The sequence below is a fragment of the Meriones unguiculatus genome, chromosome 3 (genome assembly GCF_030254825.1).
Source record: "Meriones unguiculatus strain TT.TT164.6M chromosome 3, Bangor_MerUng_6.1, whole genome shotgun sequence".
In the NCBI taxonomy this organism is placed as follows: domain Eukaryota; kingdom Metazoa; phylum Chordata; class Mammalia; order Rodentia; family Muridae; genus Meriones; species Meriones unguiculatus.
This window is the reverse complement of record NC_083351.1, coordinates 65,767,026-65,788,395: the sequence shown is the minus strand read 5'-3', so window position 1 is coordinate 65,788,395 and position 21,370 is coordinate 65,767,026. Positions and strand designations below refer to the sequence as shown.

Sequence of the window (21,370 nt, the reverse complement as noted above, 5' to 3'; positions counted from 1 at the left end):
ATAACATCTAAAATTCAAAGCTCTCTGGATGCAAGATGCTTGTCCACTCTTTCTGGTAAGGGTCCGCCGATTTCATGGTAACAACAACTAAATTCCAAACTATAACCAACTGGGCTTTGCTTGTTATAGTGTAAATTGGCACAACTGACCCCAAACTTAAAGTTTTCTTGTCTCTTTGCTTGATTTTTATTTAAAGGCTTTTAGTTACAACGATATTAATTTGAGAAAAAAATATTTGAACAAGTTGGTAAAGGCACATGCCTTTATTCCCAACACACAGTAAAAAGAACAGGCAGATCTCTGAGTTCCAGATCAAGCTAATTTACATAATAAAAGCCAGGTTGGTAACTCCTGCTGTTTAGCCACTTGCAGAAATAGTCTAAGATTCAAAATGAGAAAATTTTACTTAGGGTTATCATGTAAATTCTTTTTTCTTAACAATAGATGTTATGTCCTTACTGATCTAAAGGTTGGATTCACATCATTTTTAAGTTTATGTAAAGAGAGATAATGTCACACTGCTCTGGAAACTGCCTTATCCTTTTGAATGTGAGACATTTTCACAGGGGACAAATGCTGGTCATGCCTGATGCAAAAAAGACACAGGAGGCTTATAGGTGGCAAAGTACACACCAGCCTAGTTAACTCCTAAAAACCCCCAAATTATGATTCATATGTTTAAGAGGAGAAACTGTTCATCCCATATCAAAAAGGAGGCAAGCCAAAGATAGCCAAAACAAATGTAAAAACCTAGGTACAAGATGCATAGGATATGCTTAAATGCTAAAGGTAAAAGGGAGTTCACATAAAGTTTGGCTATCAAGACATAACTGTCCATTCTATATAAAAAGGGGCAAGCCAAAAAATAGACATAACCAATGTAAAAATCCAGGTACAAGATGCCTAGAGTATGCTTAAATGCTAAAAGTAAAAGGGAGTTTATATAAAGTTTGCCTATAAAGGCATAACTGCCCATTCTGTATAAAAAAGGAGATAGAACAAATAGCTACAACATATGTAAAAACTTAGGCCTAAACCTCTAAATACGTACAAGATGCCTAGAGTATGCTTAAACTCTAAATTAAAACATTTATATAAAATTTATTTAAGACATGCCTTTTCTTTTGCTCAAGGCAACCACTTCGTTTCTCTAATGGGAGGCCTCTCAGGAGATAGATAGCAACTTAGCCTAATACAACTTATATTACTGATCCCTTTACATGGGAACAACTCTGAAAGTGAGATATAAAAAATGTTTCTAGCCAAAATTCCAACAATACATGGCCAATAAATCCATGGCTACAATATCCTCAAAATTTATTATGCCATTCTTTAGTTTGGCATAGATAACATTGGTTTACAGTTTAGTTTCATCTTGCACATCTCATACATTTTTAATTTCAGAACTGTATAATGCATATGAAGTTATATATTTACAAAACAAAAGGACCAGACAGTAGAGACGCTGGATCAAACATGACAGAAATCATCCTTCCAGCATGCTGAGATATTGACATATCTAATCCAGCATCTTGCATGTTCCAGCATTTTGCCTGTTCCTGCCTCAACTGCTTCAATTACTGTTTCTCATCAAAGCCTGCTCCCAAGAGACCTTTGAAGAAAGCTACTCATCTCAATTGGTCCAGCATTTTAGACTGTTTCAAACAGGACTTCTATTAAGCCTGAAATTTCTCAACATTCAAAGATTGGACCACAAATGTTATTGCTTTCTTAACTAACCTATTTTTCCCAATTTTCATTGGGCCCCCTAACAGGATTTCTGTGTGTCTAAAATGTCAGCTAGAAGATGATTGTATGATAACGGCATATAATTTTCCTTAAGGGGGGTTGGGTAGGTTTTTGGTTGTTTTCTATGCCTATGAAGGTTTATTGCAATTGGGAGATGTTTATAAATTATTAATGGTCTTATTCAGAATACAACAAGGTAGGATTTCTCTCTTTTCCTTTTTCTTTTCTCTATCTTTCTTAGATAAGGAGAAAAGGGGTTAAAAAGAAAGAAAGGAGAATACAGGTATATCTTATAGGAATAAGACAAAAGGTAGATTGCTGAATCTACTCAAGTTAGGCTTTATTTATTATTCTCAAATAAGGCTAATTTTAACTCTGGCGTAGGATTTTGCATCAGTTCAGGCATCTTTTCTAAGAATGATACTCCAACTAAGGACCATGCATGGAGATAACCTAGAACCCCTGCACAGATGTAGCCCATGGTAGCTCAGTGTCCAAGTGGGTTTCCCTAGTAAGGGGAACAGGGACTGTCTCTGACATGAACTCAATGGTTGGCTCTTTGATCACCTCCCCCTGAGAGGGGAGCATCCTTACCAGGCCACAGAGGAAGACAATGCAGCCAACCCTGATGAGATCGGATAGGCAAGGGTCAGATGGAGGTGGAGGAGGAGTTTCCCCATCAGTGTACTTGGAGAGGGGCATGGGAGGAGATGAGGGAGGGAAGGTGGGATTGGGAGGGAATGAAGAAGAAGGCTACAGCTAGGATACAAAGTGAATAACCTGTAATTAATATAAAAAAGTAAAAATTAAAAAAGAAGGACTTGTATATTTGTTCCTTACATATGAGGTAAAAACCCAGATAGGAAGGACAAAACATTATCTTGAACTGTTTAGATATTGCAAACATTTATGAGAATCCCTGTAGATTATCACAAATAGAACTAAGACTCTCTCCAAACATGGCTGCTGGGCTAGATGTGGTATGTGCTAGAGGAGATAAATAAAACTTTTTGGTAAAGGCAGCACTGTCCATTTCCAAGACTCTCCAGCAATGGCCTGCAGCAATTAAAAGGGTTGACAATATATAATTCTTTTTGGCCATCTGTTCACAATTCTCCATTTACTTTGAACTGTATGAAGAAGACATTGCCCTTAGGCAATTTTTGAAAATTTATGCAGAAAACAGTAAATCTTACAACAGCATGATACTAAAGTGACTCTGTGACGCTCTTCTACTGCTTCCTTTAGTGGCCTAAAATTGTTACATGAACATAAGAGAGTCTATGATATTCGAATAAGCAAAAGGGAAACAAAAATATGCATCCGAAGAATTCAGGGATGGCAACAGTTTCTATGGAAAAAAATCACAGAGCCCCAATTGTTGAAGGATAAAAAACTTGATTTTCATCCTATTAGCCTGACTTGTTGGACATTTTGCAAGGGAACTGTTACTTGGCACTATGAATCTTTCATATATTTAATAGTTTTATTCTCTCCACTCTTATCAGCTTCTTTTAAAAAGGAAAGTAGTGTTTTTTTTTTTCTAGGTTCATGCCCTATTTTGTAAATAAGACTAATTTGGTGGAGAATTTAAAATGTTAGTTTACATGCCAATGAGGCTGGTGAATGCTGATGTTGAAAGCAGAATTACCAGACTTACTCTATAATGAAGTTCAGACTACAGGAGAGAATAGCAAAGTAGAGATAACATAAGACAAATGATGTATGCCAATTAATAGCCTGGAACCAAGGTGCATGTGTTGGTCCACGGGTGTGGAGGTGACAAGTTTTGAGCTGTGCATTACAGCTAAGTGAACATACAAAATGGCACCATATGCTGAAACTTAGTCTATACTAATCTACAGTGTATCACAAAAGCAACGTATGATTAGTATATCTGGTGAGAAGAGCAGTGTTTTCTAACATTGGAAGATTTGTTTCAAGTTCCAAAGACTATTTATAAACCCCAGATAATTTTTTTTTTCAAAAAGAAATGATTTCTTCACATAGTCCCACAACTGTTTCCCTTAAGACATCTGTTTTAGCCAGCATAAGGAAATTTACTAGGATATCACTGACTTAGTTCTAAATAGCTTACTATTTTTGGAAGGAATATTTCCTCCAACTCATAAGGCTACTATATTTTTTTTCTTTTCAAACATATTTTCAAGTAAGGTAATCAACAGGTAACCTCACAACCCAAGACAGTACCTTAAAGAAGTCAAACTTTAACTTTTAATATTTTACCTTTTATTTATAAATATAAAAATTATTAAATTATTGAACAAAAATGCTGAAATAGTCAGATTTGCTGAACCTCCTTTCTTGTGTTCCAATCAGAATGTTTTACAAGGTAGTACTACTTCAGATTTAAACACTTTGGAACCGAAACGCCAACTCACTACTGAGCCAGGGAGATAAATAAGTCAGCCGTTGCCCTTCTAAGTACTTTTGTTGAGTTTGGTGAGATGGCATTCCGAATAGAAGAATTCTTCAGTCCATGAAAAATTATTCCCCACTCCCCCTTTTACAAACCATTTCTCGCCATAGGCAGAAGACGGTCAAAGTAAGGTCGGTGTCCTCACTGCTGAATTATGACATTTATGGGAAGAAGGCTTAAAGGAATGTGACCTGACATGGGTAGAATAATTCTATAAGCCCCCTAGTTATCATCATAAATAAGAGATGTTCATTGTCCCCTTCTATCCCTTCTAGCTAGTAACACAACCTGGGAGAAAACTGGACATTTAGAACACAGATTTTACCAACATTAACAAAATCAAACTTTACAGGGAGGATGGTGAAATGATAGCATCAGAAGACCCCTGGATATAAGCATTTCTATATACTGTCTGAAAAACCTCAGCATACTGTTGAGGGCAACTATGTATCCTAAAACACTATTCAGTATCAGATCCATATCACCTCTGTCAATCACTTCTCCCTGGGCCATTCTCATTTTCCAATACAGTCCATTTGGGCTGGGTACAGGACTCAAAACATTGTTGATATGGGCCTCATATGTTCTTATCTCTGGGACAGCATTTCTTGTCAAGTAACAAGTAGCTATGAGACAAGATTTCCCCATAGTGCAGTTATTACCACAGTTTTCATTTTAGGGGCTGAAATCAGTTTTACATATTTAAGTGGTATTTTATATGTACAGTGCTCCATTTTTCATATTTTACTACAGTATTTGTCAGGTAAGCCAATGGAGAACATGAGAAGCAAAAGGTGGGTTACAATGTCCATCAAGAGCTTTTATGTGAAGCCTCTGTCTGTGGCACAGAGAAACAGTCTCAATTGTCATGCGTTGGTCAACTGACACTGCAATGTCAGGTCACTTTGAGTATCACATTGCTATAAAAACTGACCCAATAAATAGTACAGAGAGGCTCTTTCAGGAAAAAAGAGTGGGCAATAAATATGCCAAATTCTGTCTGACTAAAAAATAGCACTGTTATATGTCTCAGCACATCTTAGCACTACTCTGTGGCCATAGCGTCTACAGCAGCCAAACTGGAAGGGGTGCCCACCTTCTGACCATAGCTCACCATCACAGCTGGTAGAAAATATCGGGGAAGTATAATTTTGGAACAATTTAAATTCTCTGAATTACTTTAAATATTACTCATTTAAAAATTAGCTGTCCAGCTTTTAATAAGCATGGTACATTGTTGTAGCAGGAGCTTGACTGCCATGTGCCCAGGTAGAGAAGGCCTCACCTGCAGAGTGGTATTAACCTACATTTTTTTATTTTCATTTTTGAGACTACAATATAGTTATATCATTTCTTTTTTCTGTTTCCTCCCTCCAAATACTCCCACATAACTTTCCTTGCTCTTTAAAATTCATGCCTGTTTTTCATTAACTGCTGTTTTGTGTGTATATGTGTATGTAAACATATGTACTGGATAACCAATTGGTATGACCTTACCTGGGGAAGATTATTTCTCCTGCTCTCAACATTCCTTAGTTGCTTGTGTAGGGCTGAGGCCTGGTGGGTTTTTCTCCATCCATTTTGGCACGGCCATTGGTATTATCATTATTTAGCTCACTGTCTTAATGTTACCACTGTTGTGATCAAACATAACCAAAGCAAGTTGGGGAGGGAAGGGTTATTTTGCTTATACTTCTACCTCTATCAAAGGAAGTCAGGACAAAAACTCAAACAAGCCAAGTATCTAGAGGCAGGAGCTGATGCAGGGATCATGGAGGGGTGCTGCTTATTGGCTTAGTCCCACTAGATTGCTCAGCCTGCTTTCTTATAGAACCTAGGTCCCAGTCCCTGGATGGCACCACCCCCAGTGCTCTGGGCCCTCCCCCATCAATCACTAATTAAGAGAATGCACTACAAGCTTGCTTATAGCCTTATCTTATAGAGGCATATTCTCAATCAATGTCCCCTCCTCCCAGAGGACTTTAGCTTAGGTCATCAAAGTGAGACCATATGGTGTAACTTCTGACATTATTACAGAACACAGTCTCAGAGCAAACGCCCCAATCCTCTGGCTTTCCACACTGTCTTCAATGTTCCCTGAGCCTTAGGTGTGGAGTTCTTTTGTAGATGTATCTGCTTGGATTTGGCTTCACAATCCACTTTTTTCTTAGGAGTGAGAGAATTACAGTAAAAACAGAAAAGGAGAGATTTTTTTTTAAAGCATTTAGTATCTCCCCTTCCCATTAAAACATTTTCCACTTATTCTGAGAACTGGTGGATGGTTGTCTCATCCATTTTGAGTACTCACTAGTTTTGGCTATTAATAAACTACCCCATTCAATTTACAAAATACATTCTGAAAATAAGATAAAAAATGATATCTGTAGTAGTCTATGGTTATAGTAATATTTCCACCAGACATTTCTCATAGATCCTCATACAGGCACATAGTCACCCTCCCCGTTCCCAACAGAGAAGGCTGCATGGTGTCACAAGCAGGGTGGAAATGGCAAAACATTAAGGTAAATGTGATACTTCTTGAACCCACAGGGACCTCTAGTTATCCAGCACCTTGTGGATAAGATGAGAAGCTCTTCTATCATCAAGGTGTCAATGTGAGTATACACCAAGTGTGTCTATTTGCTTCTGAGTTACCTCATTTAGGATGATCTTTTCTAGTTCCATCCATTTGCCTGCAAATTTCATGATTTCCTTGTTTTTTAAGTGCTGAGTAGTATTCCATTGTGTAAATGTACCACACTTTTCTGTATCCATTCCTCCACTGAGGGACATCTGGGTTGTTTCCAGATTCTGGCTGTTATAAATAAAGCTGCTAGGAACATAGTTGAGCAAATGTCCCTGTTGTATGGTTGGGATCTTTCAGATATATGCCTAGGAGTGGTATATCTGGATCTTGAGGTAGTGCTATTCCTAATTTTCTGAGAAAGAGCCAGAAAATTGATTTACAAAGTGGTTGTACAAGTTTACATTCCCACCAGCAATGGAGGAGGGTTCCTGTTCCTCCACATCCTCTCCATCATGTGCTATCACCTGATTTTTTGATCTTACGGTTTAAGGTGAAATCTCAGGGTAGTTTTGATTTGCATTTCCCTGATGACTAAGGATGTTGGGCATTTCTTTAAGTGTTTCTCTGCCATTCAATATTCCTCTAATGAGAATTCTGTTTAGCTCTGTACTCCGTTTTTTAATAGGATTACTTGATTTGTTGCTGTTTAACTTCTTGAGTTCTTTATATATTCTAGATATTAGCCCTCTGTCATATATAGGGTTTGTGAAGATCCCTTTCCAGTCTGTAGACTGTTATTTTGTTCTGTTAACAGTGTCCTTTGCTTTACAGAAGATTTTCAGTTTCTTGAGGTACTATTCATTGATTGTTGCTCTTAGAGCCTGTGCTGTCTTGTTGTATTCAGGAAGTTGTCTCCTGCCAATGAGGTCAAGGCTCTTCCCCACTCTTTCTTCTAAAAATTTAGTGGATTTGGTTTTATAATGAGGTCTATGATCCACTTGAACTTTACTTTTGTGCAGGGTGATAAATATGGATCTATTTGCATTTTTCTACATGTAGACATCCCATTAGACCAGTACTATTTGTTAAACATACTAAAATCGATAATCCTAAAGATGCTAAACAACAAGGAGGACCCTAGGGAAGATGCTTAATCCTCATTCAGAAAGGCAAACAGTATAGACAGCGGAATTGGGAGAAGACAGGGAGCAGGTCAAGAACCTATCACAGAGGGCCTCTAAAAGAACTACCCAGCAGAGTATTGAAGTAGGTGCTGAGATTCATAGCCAAACTTTGGGCAGAACAGAAGGAGTCATATGGAAGAAGGGGGAGATAGAAAGACCTGGAGGGGACAGAAGCTCAACAAGGAGAACAGCAGAACTAAAAAATCTGGGCCCAGAGATTTCTGCAGAGTCCAATGCTCCAACAAAGGATCATACATCAAGAGGACCTAGATCCCCTGCTCAGATGTAGATCACAGGCAGCTCAACTCAATGTGTGTTCCCTAGTAAAGGGGAGCAGGGGCTGTCTGTGGGGCCAGCCCTTTGATCAACTCCCTCTGGCGAGGTGGCCTAATTAGGCCAGAGAGAAAGGGGATCAAGAGTCCTGATGAGACCTGATAGGACAGTAGGGGAGGAGGACCTCCCCTATCAGTGGACTAGGGGAGGGGTATATGGGGAGAAGAGGGATGGAGGATGGGACTGGGAGGAGATGAGGGAGGGGGATACAGCTGAGATACAAAGTAAATAAACTAATAAAAAGTGTCCATGTGTACCTATGTGTTCAGTGTGTTCATCTGCTGTTACTGAATGGGAAACTTGAGAACTAGTTTTAAAATGCTGAAAAGTAAAAAGTAGCCACTATACTAAGTGTGGAAAATGGACAGCTATGAAGGAATCACAATTCTTCACCATGCAGTGCTCTTCACCCAGGAGGACCCATGTTCCTAGTGCAGAGAGAGCTGCCAAAACTGAGATGTGTTGTGGCTTACCATCGCACAGATGCCGTCGACGTTATGGCAAGCCCTCTGAGAATTTAAAACCTAAATGAAATGAAATGTAGAAATATGGGACAGATAATAAGACTGTCCCCTAAAAATGTGAGCCTGAGGAATGATGCGTGCTAGCACCCAGGCATTTTTGTGAATCTTCAGCAGAGCAGTACAAGTGTTCTTTGTTTTCACTACTGAAGGGAAAATGCTTCTCTAAGATAGCTGCTTCTCCTGATGAAGAAAATATCTTTTCACTAAGCATTGATAGACAGCACATTTAATCCCTAATGCTAGAAATTAAATGGACACAGCTTAAGTCCTGAAATCACAAATGTGCCTAGAAGTCAATTACAAACCAAAGCACTTACATGCGCATTTAAAAGAATGTGTATATGTCATAATTAGTTGTCATGGCTTATGAAAAAGCAAATTACAGATAGATTTCAATAATGAAAGTGGAAATACCTCTTCATTTTTGTGAAAAGAAGAAAATACAGTTTGTAAAAAAACTACAGCCTGAGTTAAGCTTAAAATTAGCTATTTTTGTGAGGCATTAAAAAGGAAGATAAACTATGTTAATATTGATACTTAGCTCAAAATTTTCTTTATTGTTTGGAAATACACTTGTGATGGAAATGCCTGAAAAAACTAAAGAACTCTCTTTTAGTTAAAAAATCAGTAATTAAGGTATTTCATTAATAATTATCCCATATTAAAATATTTTCAAGTTCAAGTAGAAACAGTTATATGTTGATATATATTTTCTTCATAAAAAAGATGGTTCAACACTAAAATAGTTAATAAGCTAGTTCAACTTTAGGTCATAATTTAGTTCATGAATAGAGTACAGTGCACATCAAAGCTAACTATCTTCATATTCAAATTCAAGATGTGAATCATCTTGACTTGTTTCTTAGACTTCAATAATGTGGAGAAATATCACCATTTGTAAAGGGAATGATATGATCCATGAAATACACTTGGCAGATCTCAGAAACATCCCACAAGGTGGAGAAGAAGTGGCAGAGTCAGCTTCAAACAGTGCATTTTTTTGCTTAATCCTGACTATAAATAGATTAAATATTTGGAATAAGAAAAATACAACACTAAATAAAATAAAATAAAATAAAATAAAAAACCTACAAATAGAAACCTCAGTATGATATAATTCAAAGTATTTTTAATTCCAATTCCTTAAATCTTACCAGGAATTTCAAGTATCAATAAAACAGATTCAAATAACATTAACAACGATACAACCCGAGCAAAGAGAAAGACGGGTTTGCAAGGTGGAGACTGAGACACTCCAGTTCTTCATGCAGGTGTCTGCCCACAGTGGCTGATCTAGGACCCATACTTGAGGCTTCAGCAGCACTCAGAATGCACACAGCCAGGAGACCCTCCCAGGGAACATTACCATAGCTCAACAATCAGACTAAAGCAGTAAACCTGTCCAGCAACAGTCATAAGACACATGGTGGAGGAAGAAGAGATAGTTCACAGTATTCAAAGGTGACAAGAGATTGTCATTTAAAATATGTAAGAGACAGCTGCTAAGTAGCAAAAGATGTGGCCTCATCTGTAACTGAAATGGGTGAAGCACAGGAAGTTATATGCAGAATTAACAGTATTTACAAAGATAGAAGCAAACAGACACCACTTCAAGTGATTCCTATAATTATATCCAACACTTGTGAAAATGAGTTGGAAATGAGTAGCTATCCTGTAGGTTACATGCTACTTTATTTGACCAGCTCAAATTTTGTTACTGTTCAATACTTCTATTGCACCTACATAAAGGTAATTCTAAAAATTTTGAGTTTATAAAGTTTATCTTTATTTCTCTATAAACATACACATTATCTTTAAAATTCCATGTTAAGTCTATAAATATATGCACAGGAAGCTGCCCACTAGAAAGTAAATTTATGAAAGTATATAATGCTTGAAAAGTAAAAAAAAAAAAAAAATAGGTGTATAAAGAACAAAGATCAAGCTTAGAAAATGCAGAGAAGATAACACAAGATCTCTGTGCACACTGCTAAGCAAAGAAAGCCTGTCTCTCAAAAACATTTCTTTCCTGAAATGACTAAAGCACTGCAGTTGAAATGAGCACACAGATCCTGGACTTAACACCATGCTTCAAAGAAAGGAAGAGAACTCCAGGGGAGAAATGACTGATTCTAAGATGCTGATAGGGAGTATATAAAATGAGTATAGATTACATTGTAGTTGAGAGTGAGAATGAACATACCCATGTACGCATGTATGTACATGTACACATACTTACTCATCAGGTTATACCAAAAGCCAAGTACAATTTGGACAGGTAAATAAAACAGTGATGGATTACAGTCAAAACATAAAGTGAATATCAGACTGATAAGGGCTTATAGCTACATTTCACATGAGGAAAGGTGAGTAAAATCCAAGTTAAGTTATGTGACTACTTGAAGTATACTTCCTTTAGTGGAAGTTTTGATTTCTTTAAAAATTCAATTATGCATCATGTGTGTCTTTCTGCTTCTGGGTTACCTCACTCAGGATGATCTTTTTCTAGTTCCATCCATTTGCCTGTAAATTTCATGATTTCCTTGTTTTAAAGTGCTGAGTAGTATTCCATTGTGTAAATGTACCACATTTTCTGTATCCATTCCTCTGTTCAGGGATATCTAGGATGTTTCCAGATTCTGGCTCTTACAAATAAAGCTGCTAGGAACATAGCTGAGCAAATGTCCTTGTTGTATGGCTAAGCATCTTTCGGATATATGTCCAGGAAGGGTATATCTGGGTCTTGAGGTAGTGCTATTTCCAGTTTTCTTAGAAAGCACGAAATTGACTTCAAAAGTAGTCATTCTTTTTTTTTTTAATTTTATTTTTTTCTTATCAGTTACATTTTATTAACTCTGTATCCCAGCCGTGTCCCGCTCCCTCATTCCCTCCCAGTCCCTCCCCCTCTCCCTCATCTCCACAGTGCCCCTTTCCAAGTCCACTGATGGGGGGGACCTCCCCCCCATTCATCTGATCCTGTTTTATCAGGTATCTTCAGGACTGGCTGCAAAGCCCTCCTCTGTGGCCTAACAGGACTGCTCCTCCCTTGGGGGGTGGGGAGGCCAAAGAGCCAGTCATTGAGTTCCTGATATAACCTAGAACCTCCACTCAGATGTAGCCTGTGGTAGCTCAGTAACCAATTGGTTTCCCAAAATGAGGGGAACAAGGACTATTTCTAACAGGAAAGTAGTCATTCTAATGGGTATGAGGTAGTGGATATTAGCCATCTATTATAGGATAAATATAGTAAAATCTATAGACCTAAAGAAGCTAAACAACAAGGAAGACCCTAGGGAAGATGCTGAATTCTCATTCAGAAGGGAAAACAGGATAGACACTGAAAGCAGTAGAAGATGGAAGCCTACCACAGATGTCCTCTAAAAGATTCCACCCAGCAGGGGATTGAAGCAGATGCAGAGACTCATAGCTAAACTTTGGACAGAGAACAGGGCTCTTAGGGAAGAAGGGGGATATAGAACACCTTGGAGCGGAGAGGAGCCAAACATGGAGACCAACAAAGCCAAGAAAGCTTGGCCCAAGGGGCACTGTAGAGACTGATGCATCAACCAAAGACCATACATAGAGAGGACCTAGACCACCTGCTCAGATGTAGCTCATAGGCAGCTCAGTCTCCATGTTGGACCCCCAGTAAGGAGAGAGAAGACAGTTTCTGATGTGAACTTGAACACTTCTCCCTGGTGGGGCCACCTAGGCAGCCCACAAAGGAAGAGGATCCAGGCAGTCCTGATAGGACCTGATAGGCCAGGGTCAGATAGCAGGGGAGGAGGACTTCCCCAATCACAGTGGACTAGGGAAGAGGGATAAGGGAGGAAGAAGGGTGTGGTCTTTGCCAGCTGGAGGTAATTTAAAACTCTGAGAAGTCTGAGAGGGTACAAATAGCAGAGCCAGGAGAGAAGAAAGGGAGGCTCCACAGACAGAGAAAGAGTGAGAGAGTGAGAAAGAGAGTGAGAAAGAGAGAGAGAAACTGAGAAAGAGAGAAACTGAGAAAGAAGAAATGCTGTTGTTCCTCCTCCTGCTGCTGGCTTATCCTGTGTTTGCTGTAGCTGGTTTGCTGGACTGCTAGATATCCTGATGACTTAGATTGGCATTTCCCTAAAGAACCAATGACCCTGACCAGCTGGCCAAAGACAACTCCACCCCTTCTCCCCACTAGCCTTCTTTCTCTCCTACCCAATGCCTGGGTGCTCGAAGGCATTAGAAGGCATAAGGGGTGAAGAAGGGAGAAAGAGGCATAAGAAACCAAATTAGAATAGAATGAAAAGTAGCACCAACAACCCTCCACTGCTTCAGTGTGGGGTATACACATAAACTTCCTTCCAAAGAGTACAGTAAGGAAAAGAGAGGAGAGGAAAGAGAAGGGAGCGGAAGAAGAAACAAAAAGGTAATAAAGGATGGACAGGAAGTAGGGAAAAAGAGGTGATTCCTGGTGGGTAAACAGCTTTTATGGCTTAGTGGATGAAGCATTTGCTATCTAAGTCTGAAGACCGATATTCAGATCCATGGAACCGAAGTAAAAGCAGTGCGGGTGTGGTGGCTACCTGTAAACCTAGGATTCAGGGACCAGAGACAGGAGATCCCTGGGTGAACTGGTTAGCTAGACTAGCTGGGATTGGTGGGCTCTAGGTTCAGCTACAGACCCTATCAAAATAAATAAAGTGGAGCCCAAGTAAGGAAGACACTGGATATCAACATCAGATCTCAACATGCACATGCACCCAAATGTACCTGCACATACACATGTGACCACATAATATGTGAACATGTATGCATACATATATTCATACCATATAGAAATACTTACATCGCTAGGATAAAAGCATATGAATGAAGCGTACTGCTGTTAGGTTAATTAAATTTAAGTAAATATACTAAATTAATATAAGATGTTAATAATTAAAGGGGAACTAGGTGATGGGAGTAGGACCGTAAATGAGAATTATATTATCAGCTCAAGCTAATCTGTAAATTAATAGTTGTTCTGAAAATAGGTCCAGTAATGGATATAATTAGATACAAGTTCATTAGGATAAAGGCAATAGCATCTATACAAAATAGACACACAACTTTAAAAAAATAACATTGTAAATAAATGAGCAGAGTAAAATTTATACAAATCACATTAAAGATAATGGATTGCTTTACTGATTTATAAACAGTTTCTACCAACACAGAAGAATAAAGGCCAATTCCTGAAGATAAAAGATGGGCAGTTAGTGGAACAAGGAACATGAACAGCTTTCAATGTGCTCAGCCTTATATATAATAAGATGAATGCACATTAAATTACATTGCAATAAATGTCACCAAGGTTCAAGAGGTACCTGTTGGTAGCTTACCAATCTCTTTGCATAACATTTACTGGGAGGCATTTGGAAGTCATCCTGACTCCTGAATCACTTCTGAGGAAACTAAAACTGGCTGCTCATTAGAGCTGCAAAAGTCCCTTTCCTGAATATTGGCAAAAATACAAAAGGACAAATGCAAGACTTCACTGCAGTCAAAGGAATCACAGAACTGAGCCAAGCCTGAGAGACTCCGGATCAATGGGGTGTATTAGAGAGAAAAGAAATAATTCACGCTCAGATAGATGACCAATTTTTACTGACTTGACAACAAACATATTACAGAGGGAAGGACTCTCAAAAAACTGTCACAAAATAATTGAAACTCTGCAAATAAATAAATTTTAATTTATAACCCATGTAGTGGCAAAATTAAGTCAAAATTACAATACAAAATACGAGACCATAATATCTATAAGGCAAACCTAAGAAGAAACTCTTACTCTTTGGATTACATTAAGAGTTTCTCAGAACAATGTTGCAACCATGCCTCACAGTAGAACAGATGGGTAAATCAGGCTTTATAAAAAATTAAATATTCTGCCTACCAGGATGTCATTTCTTCCTAGTCATGACTCCAAACAGGAAGAATAAGTACAAGCAAATAAAAACTAGATTTTTTTTTTTTACTAAATCAAGTTAGTAGCAACAAAAATCTTCCTTAATGTTTTGATTATGCACTATTTCTTTTTAAATTCCTTTAAGTTTTGAGAATTACATATATTAGTACTTTTTTATTTTAACATCATTTCACCCCTCCATTTCTTCATTTTCCTACCATGTTCTCTGCCTCACTCCCTCTCAAATTCAAGGTTTTTTCTTTCTTAACTGCTCCTTTATAAAACCTACTGAGGGCTCAATTTATTAAGGGCAGTTTCAGATAGTTTTCTGTTGCTATGATAAAACATCATGACGAAAATCAACACAGGGGGGAGAGGGTTTATTTCATCTTACAATTTTCATGTCGTACTCCCTCACTGAGGGAAGCCAGTGCAGGAATACAAGGCAAAATCCATGAATCCATGGAGCATTGCTGCTTACTGGACTGCTCAGCCTTCTTTTTTAAATAACCCAGCACCACCTGCCCAGAAATAGCACTGCCCATAATGTGCCGCGCCCTCCCATATAAATTGTTAACCAGGGTAATATTTCACAGATTTGCCTGCAGGACAGTCTTACGGAGGCATTTCTTAATTGAAGTTTCCTCTTTCCAGATATCTCTAGATTTGTGTCAAGTTTAAAAAAACAAACAAACAAACAAACAAACAAACAAACAAACAGAGACCCTTGAGCCTCATCTGGGGATTTGAAATTAGGTCCTGCTACTTGCCAATCAAGCCCTTCACCTTTCGAGTACTCCCCTGGCTACAGAACAACTTCTTTTAAAAAAAAATTATCTTTAATTATGTGCAGACAAGTATGTCTGTGTATTGGCATGTGTACATGAGAGCAGAGGTGTGGAGGCCAAAAGAGGAAGTAGGCCCGTCTGGAGCTGGAGTGGTATGTAGTTGGTTATAGATAGTGCTGAGCTATCTAATCTTTGTACGGAGATTTGACTTGAACCGTTAGAAGGACAGAATGTTCTTACGTGTCTTTAACCTCTACACTATTTCTCCAGCACCCCTAGATGTTTTCTTATGTAAAGAGGGAAAGAAATCCTAGAGGTAATGGCACATAGCAATGATGATGATAAGGGTGATGATAAAGCAAACCCAAACTGAATAACCAAACAAACTGGCCATTAATGAAATATGTGCACCATGAAAGCTATTAGCCTTGTCTCCTCACATGAAGCTGGAAAGAAAAACAAACAACACAGTGTTACATATGTGACTTCAAACTCTTTAGTTGCCATGGACTTTTGAGTTTCAGGACCTGTGTCAGTAAATACTACAACCAGTGCTCAAACTTCTCACTCAGAACCACAAGCCTTGACAAAGCACTGAAACTGAGATGAAATAATTAAAAAGTTCCCAGTCTAACAAGGCACAGGGCCATATACATCACATTGTTTCATATATCTATTCAACAATGGCCACACTGTGATTGCCTATCTCCATGTTCTTTTAATAGTTCTTTCAATTTGAGATTGGTTCTTACTCTGTACCTTACTTCAAACTTACGGGCATCTTGCCTCAGCCTCTGAAGTGCTAGGATGACACTCTTGAGCCACCATACCCAGCTTCTTTGATGTTCTCAATGGCTTCCTTTTTCCCTTGCAAACACTTAACCTATATGTGTGTGTATGTGTGTTTCCATATATGTATACACACATATATACATAGATATGTGTTTCCATATATGTATACATATATTTCCAAATATACTTAAAGACTTTTTATTTTCAATTATGTGTATATGTATGGGAATGTGTATGTGACTGCAGATATGGATGTGTGTGCATTGGATTCCTAGAGCTACAATTATAGATAGTTGCAAGTGGCCCAACACATGGGTGCTGAGAACCAAGCTTGCATCCTTTGCAAAAACAGTACATGTAACTGTAGTGTCAGCTCTCTGGTCACTATAGATATTTTTGAGTCATTCATGGGTGTTGGTTTTTTCATATGCTGTTTCTCTATCAACTGTGATGACTATGTGGCTAACGCATCATCATTAAAATGAGTAGAGGCTACATATAAATTAAAATTTTTCATTTTTCACATAAATATTTTCTATCACGTACTAAGTTAATGTTCAGTACAGGAAACTGTTTTAAAGGAAATGTATATTAAAGATAAGTGGTTTCAGAAATGAAGCTCCCCATGTAGCCTGCTTGATGACACGAGACACCATGCTGCTCTCAATGTCCTATGGCCATATTTAACAACACTCAAAATACACTAGGAATGAGGCAGTTGAGCACTGGTGCTTTCCAGGGCAGAAATATTTATATCCTAGCGGTTAGTTCAATGAACTGAATGAGGATCTGCACATTGACTTCTATGTATGTCCAATCCCTCTAGGCACCTATCATGTAAGGCAGATTCGAGTGTGACTGTTTTCTCAGAGCCATGTGGTAAAGTAACTATGATGACAGAAGAATCCATGAGCAGCCATGTCTAGTATATCTTATATCTGCATATTAGTAGCTATATATAAGTTCTTATGCTTCCATTTTTCACCAGAGAAACTGGGATGAGAGCTGCATCATGAGTTTGTAGGGACTTACTGTAAGTGATAGTGATAATGCTAATAATAATAAAAGAAAGAGGTTGAGGCAATTAATGTAATCACTCAACATGTGTGGCACATGTACAATCTTAATCAGCCTGAGCCACTGCCATAATTTTGTTTTCATTGAACAACTTCACAGTTCCCCCAATTTGATCATCAATGATCATTTGAAAACTGCATTTGGAAGCATGTATGAATACTGTGGAGCCCTTATCATGTACTTGGTAGTATGAGGGATATTTGTCTGACATAGCCAATTCCTAAGTGAAAGTCTATGGGTAGTTCATACACAAATACCTAAGAAAGTACTTTTACAAATTATTACCAGAAAAGTTGTATTTTAGGAGACAATGATCAAAGTTTTTAGTTTTTAGTGTGGTCTCTGGCCTTGAGACCAAGAGACAACAGGCCTTCTACAGTTCCTCCACTCATTACCTTGTCAGAGTATACTTCTGCTTGTGTTGTTTGACTTGTATTTGTTCTACCCATTGCTCACTTAGTAAGCTCAACTCACCTGTCTACTTCTAGGCCTGATTTGCAAGGACCCTTCCTAGAATCCTGTCCATGCCATTCTGGAGCATATTATACAATGTTTTTCTGGACCCCTAGTATAGTCTCTCTCTCTCTCTCTCTCTCTCTCTCTCTCTCTCTCTCTCTCTCTCTCTCTCTCTCTGTTTAATTACTGAATTAGTTTTATCTTATAACATTGATCTAATTAATGAAGACAGTATTAGCTCTTTTAGGACAACTCATTCATAATCAATCTAGTAAAATACATGATAGAAATAAGCTCCAACTAATATGTTGGTTGAATGTATACATGAAAATGTTCATTTTTTAATTTTTTAATTAAATTTTTATTTTTAATATTAATTACAGTTTATTCACTTTGTATCCCAGCTGTATCCCCTCCCTCTTCTCCTCCCAAACTCACCTTCCCTCCCTTATCTCCTCCTATGCCCCTCTCCAAGTCCACAGATAGGGGAAGTCCTCTTCCCCTTCCATCTGACCCTAGCTTATCATCTCTCATCAGAACTGGCTGCATTGTCCCCCTCTGTGGCCTGGCAGGGCAGCTACCCCATTAGGGTGAGGCTGTCAAAAAGCTAGCCACTGAGTTCATGTCGGAAACAGTTCCTGTTCCCCTTACTAGGGAAACCCCCTAGGATACTGAGCTGCCATGGGTTACATCTGAGCAGGGGTTCTAGGTTATATCCAATAGTCTTTGGTTGGAATATGAGTCTCAGAAAAGACCTCTGTGCCCAGATATTTGGTTCTGTTGCTCTCCTTGTGGAGCTCCTGTCCCCTTCAGGTTTTACTATCTCCCCCCTTCTTACCTAAGATTCCCTGCACTCAGCCCAAAGTTTGTTTATGAGTCTCAGTATCTGCATTGATACACTGCTGGTTAGAGTCTCTCAGAGGCCCTCTGTGGTAGGCTCCTGTCCTGTTTCCTTCTTCTTCCAATCTCCATCACGTTTGCCATTATGAGTGTGGATTGATCATCTTACCCAGGGTCCTCCTTCTAGCTCAGCTTCTTTAGAGTGTACAGATTTTAGTATGATTATCTTATATTATATATCTAATATCCACCGAAATGTGAGTATATACCATGTTTGTCTTTCCGCTTTTGGGATACCTCACTCAGGATGATCTTTTCTAGTTCCCACCATTTGCCTGCAAATTTCATTTTTGATTGGCTCTTTGCTCTTGAAAAACTATACAGTATGAAATGTTAAAAAATATGAAGTTCTACTCACAACTTTTTAATTACTATTATCAAAATTTTAGAGTGCCCACTTGTTAGTAATAGGTATTGTCACTCACGAGAAAAATCAGCCCTTCTCTATCTACTGTATCCTGAACAACACTTTTTATGCCATACTTGCTTGATAAATAAGACCCATGTTCTATACTCTATGCTTTTCATTCTATCACTTTTTGAGGGTGCTTGGTAGGAGTGAAATTGACTTCTTGTGCATGTCATGAACTAATTTTGTATCCTCCATCTCCATGAACGTCCAGAAAGAAGGAATCTGATTCATCATTATCACTGTGTGAACTGTAATAGAAAGCAGTTCTCTCAAGATAAGAAAATTGATTGCATCTAACTCAACCATTTCAACACGTATTTACAAAGCACAAATGCTGGTAGGGAAGCCTTGTTTTCTGATATCAAAGCAGCTGATGTCCTTATAGGTAATATTTGCTTCATGCAATTACCTAATTAAACTGTTTCTTCTAAAGTGAATTACATCACAAAAACCTCATACATTGTGATAACAGAAAAGTGGCATGGAGAAAGGCAAAAGGTGATCCTGACACAGCGATATGTCCTTTATCACAACTGATGAAGTAATCCCTAGTCTGGGTCCTAAGTGGCTCACCTGTAAAATGACATTATGTCTTTTATATATGATTGGTTTGAAAGTAAAAAATATTCTTCAGAACAAATGTATACAGAAGCACAGAAAATTATTTTTAAAACCTTCATACTAAGAATCCAAAGCATTATATAGTTTAAATGCTATCATGTTATTTCAAAAAGCTATTTCAATGCCTGGCTAGAGTATGATACACTGTGGTGCCTCCACACTGCGGAGTACCAAGCAGCCACAATAAAGGAATACGATGATCTTTACTGCTGATCACACAGTGGTCTCTAAGCTGTATTAAGCAAAGAGAGGAAGAAATAGGCTGAATTTTATATATTCTCAGGCATATGCATATACAACATCTGCTTGGTTTTGCTTATACTTTTTATAAGAGTCTGGAAGATTCTGAAGAAAGAGATGCTCATCATGGGACCAAGAACGAAAGCTATCATCTAAAAATATGAATATAACCAACCTCTGCCTGTGAACAATATAATTATTTAAAATAATAACTGAAGTAAAGCCTTGGGGTACTAAATAAACTGCAGAATATGAACCTAATTATATATTAATAGCAAAGTCACAAAAATAACAAAAACTATTTCAAGTGGAAAAGTTAAAAACTTAGTAATTCCAGTGGCTATCATGAAAGGAACACCTGCACAGGCATCCTAACCTCACTCAGTTTTCCTGTTATAGCAATACCATGTGACAACTGTGAAAACAGTTACTATTTATTATGGAATACCACAACATGTCAATTAAAGCCAGGAATTTTGGTTAAAGAAATAAGAATATAAAATTAAAAAATTAAACAAATAGACTAAAGTTGAAGTCAAAATATCAAAATGGCACATGATTTATATATGCATTCTTGTTTACACACATATATGTATATTAACATACAAATCTGTGTTTTTTAAAACCTTCATACTAAGAATGAAGGTGTGTCATTTTAGCCCTGTTCACTGAAAGTCTAAGGGCAATGCTAACATAGAAATATTGCTAATGTTGAAGAACTTAGTATAACATGATGTCTACACATATTTTCAAAAAATGAAAAGAAATCCATCTTTCAGTTGTGCTTGCCAGCAGACTCACCGCCTTGTGCTGTGTTTCCGAAGGCAGAGGAACGGCATGGTTCTGTGTTCCAGGTGCATATGAAACACAGTCAGGGCACTGCGCACCTACATGCTGTAGACTTTGCTGAGTGGCACAGCTATATTAAGGACATTGTAAAGGACATCATTCATGACCCTGTCTGCGGAGGGTCAAGTCTTCCTTGATCCCTACGAATTTAAGAAGCAGATGGAGCTGTTCATTGCTGCAGAGGAATCCACACTGGCCAGTTTGTGTACTGTGGCAGGAAGGCCTAGCTGAATATCTGCAATGTTTTGATAGTAGCCCTGAGGGTACTATCATGTGTTGTTTGGAGAAGCCTGGGGGCAGGGGCAAGCTGGCACAAGCCTTCAGGAACTGTGCCTCAGTCATCTCCCACAACACAGAAACCAAGAAGACCCGAGTGAAGCTACCTTCAGGGTCCAAGAAGAAATCTCAGGCCAACAGAACTGTTGTCTGCAATGTGATCAGTGGAGGCAGAACTGACAAACCATCTTAAAGGCTGGCAGTAGCAGCTCTATTTGTAATAGCCAGAACCTGGAAACAACCCAGATGTCCATCAACAGTGGAATGGGTACAGAAATT

General features: G+C 38.3%; 1 protein-coding gene and 1 pseudogene across 7 annotated transcripts in view; one reads left to right on the top strand and one right to left on the bottom strand.

The window, feature by feature from the left end:
- Tpk1 (thiamin pyrophosphokinase 1) overlaps positions 1-21,370 on the bottom strand; it is a 378,233-nt gene that overhangs the window by 120,912 nt on the left and 235,951 nt on the right. The window lies entirely within an intron of this gene.
- On the top strand, positions 15,540-21,284 carry LOC110555882 (large ribosomal subunit protein uL2-like; annotated as a pseudogene).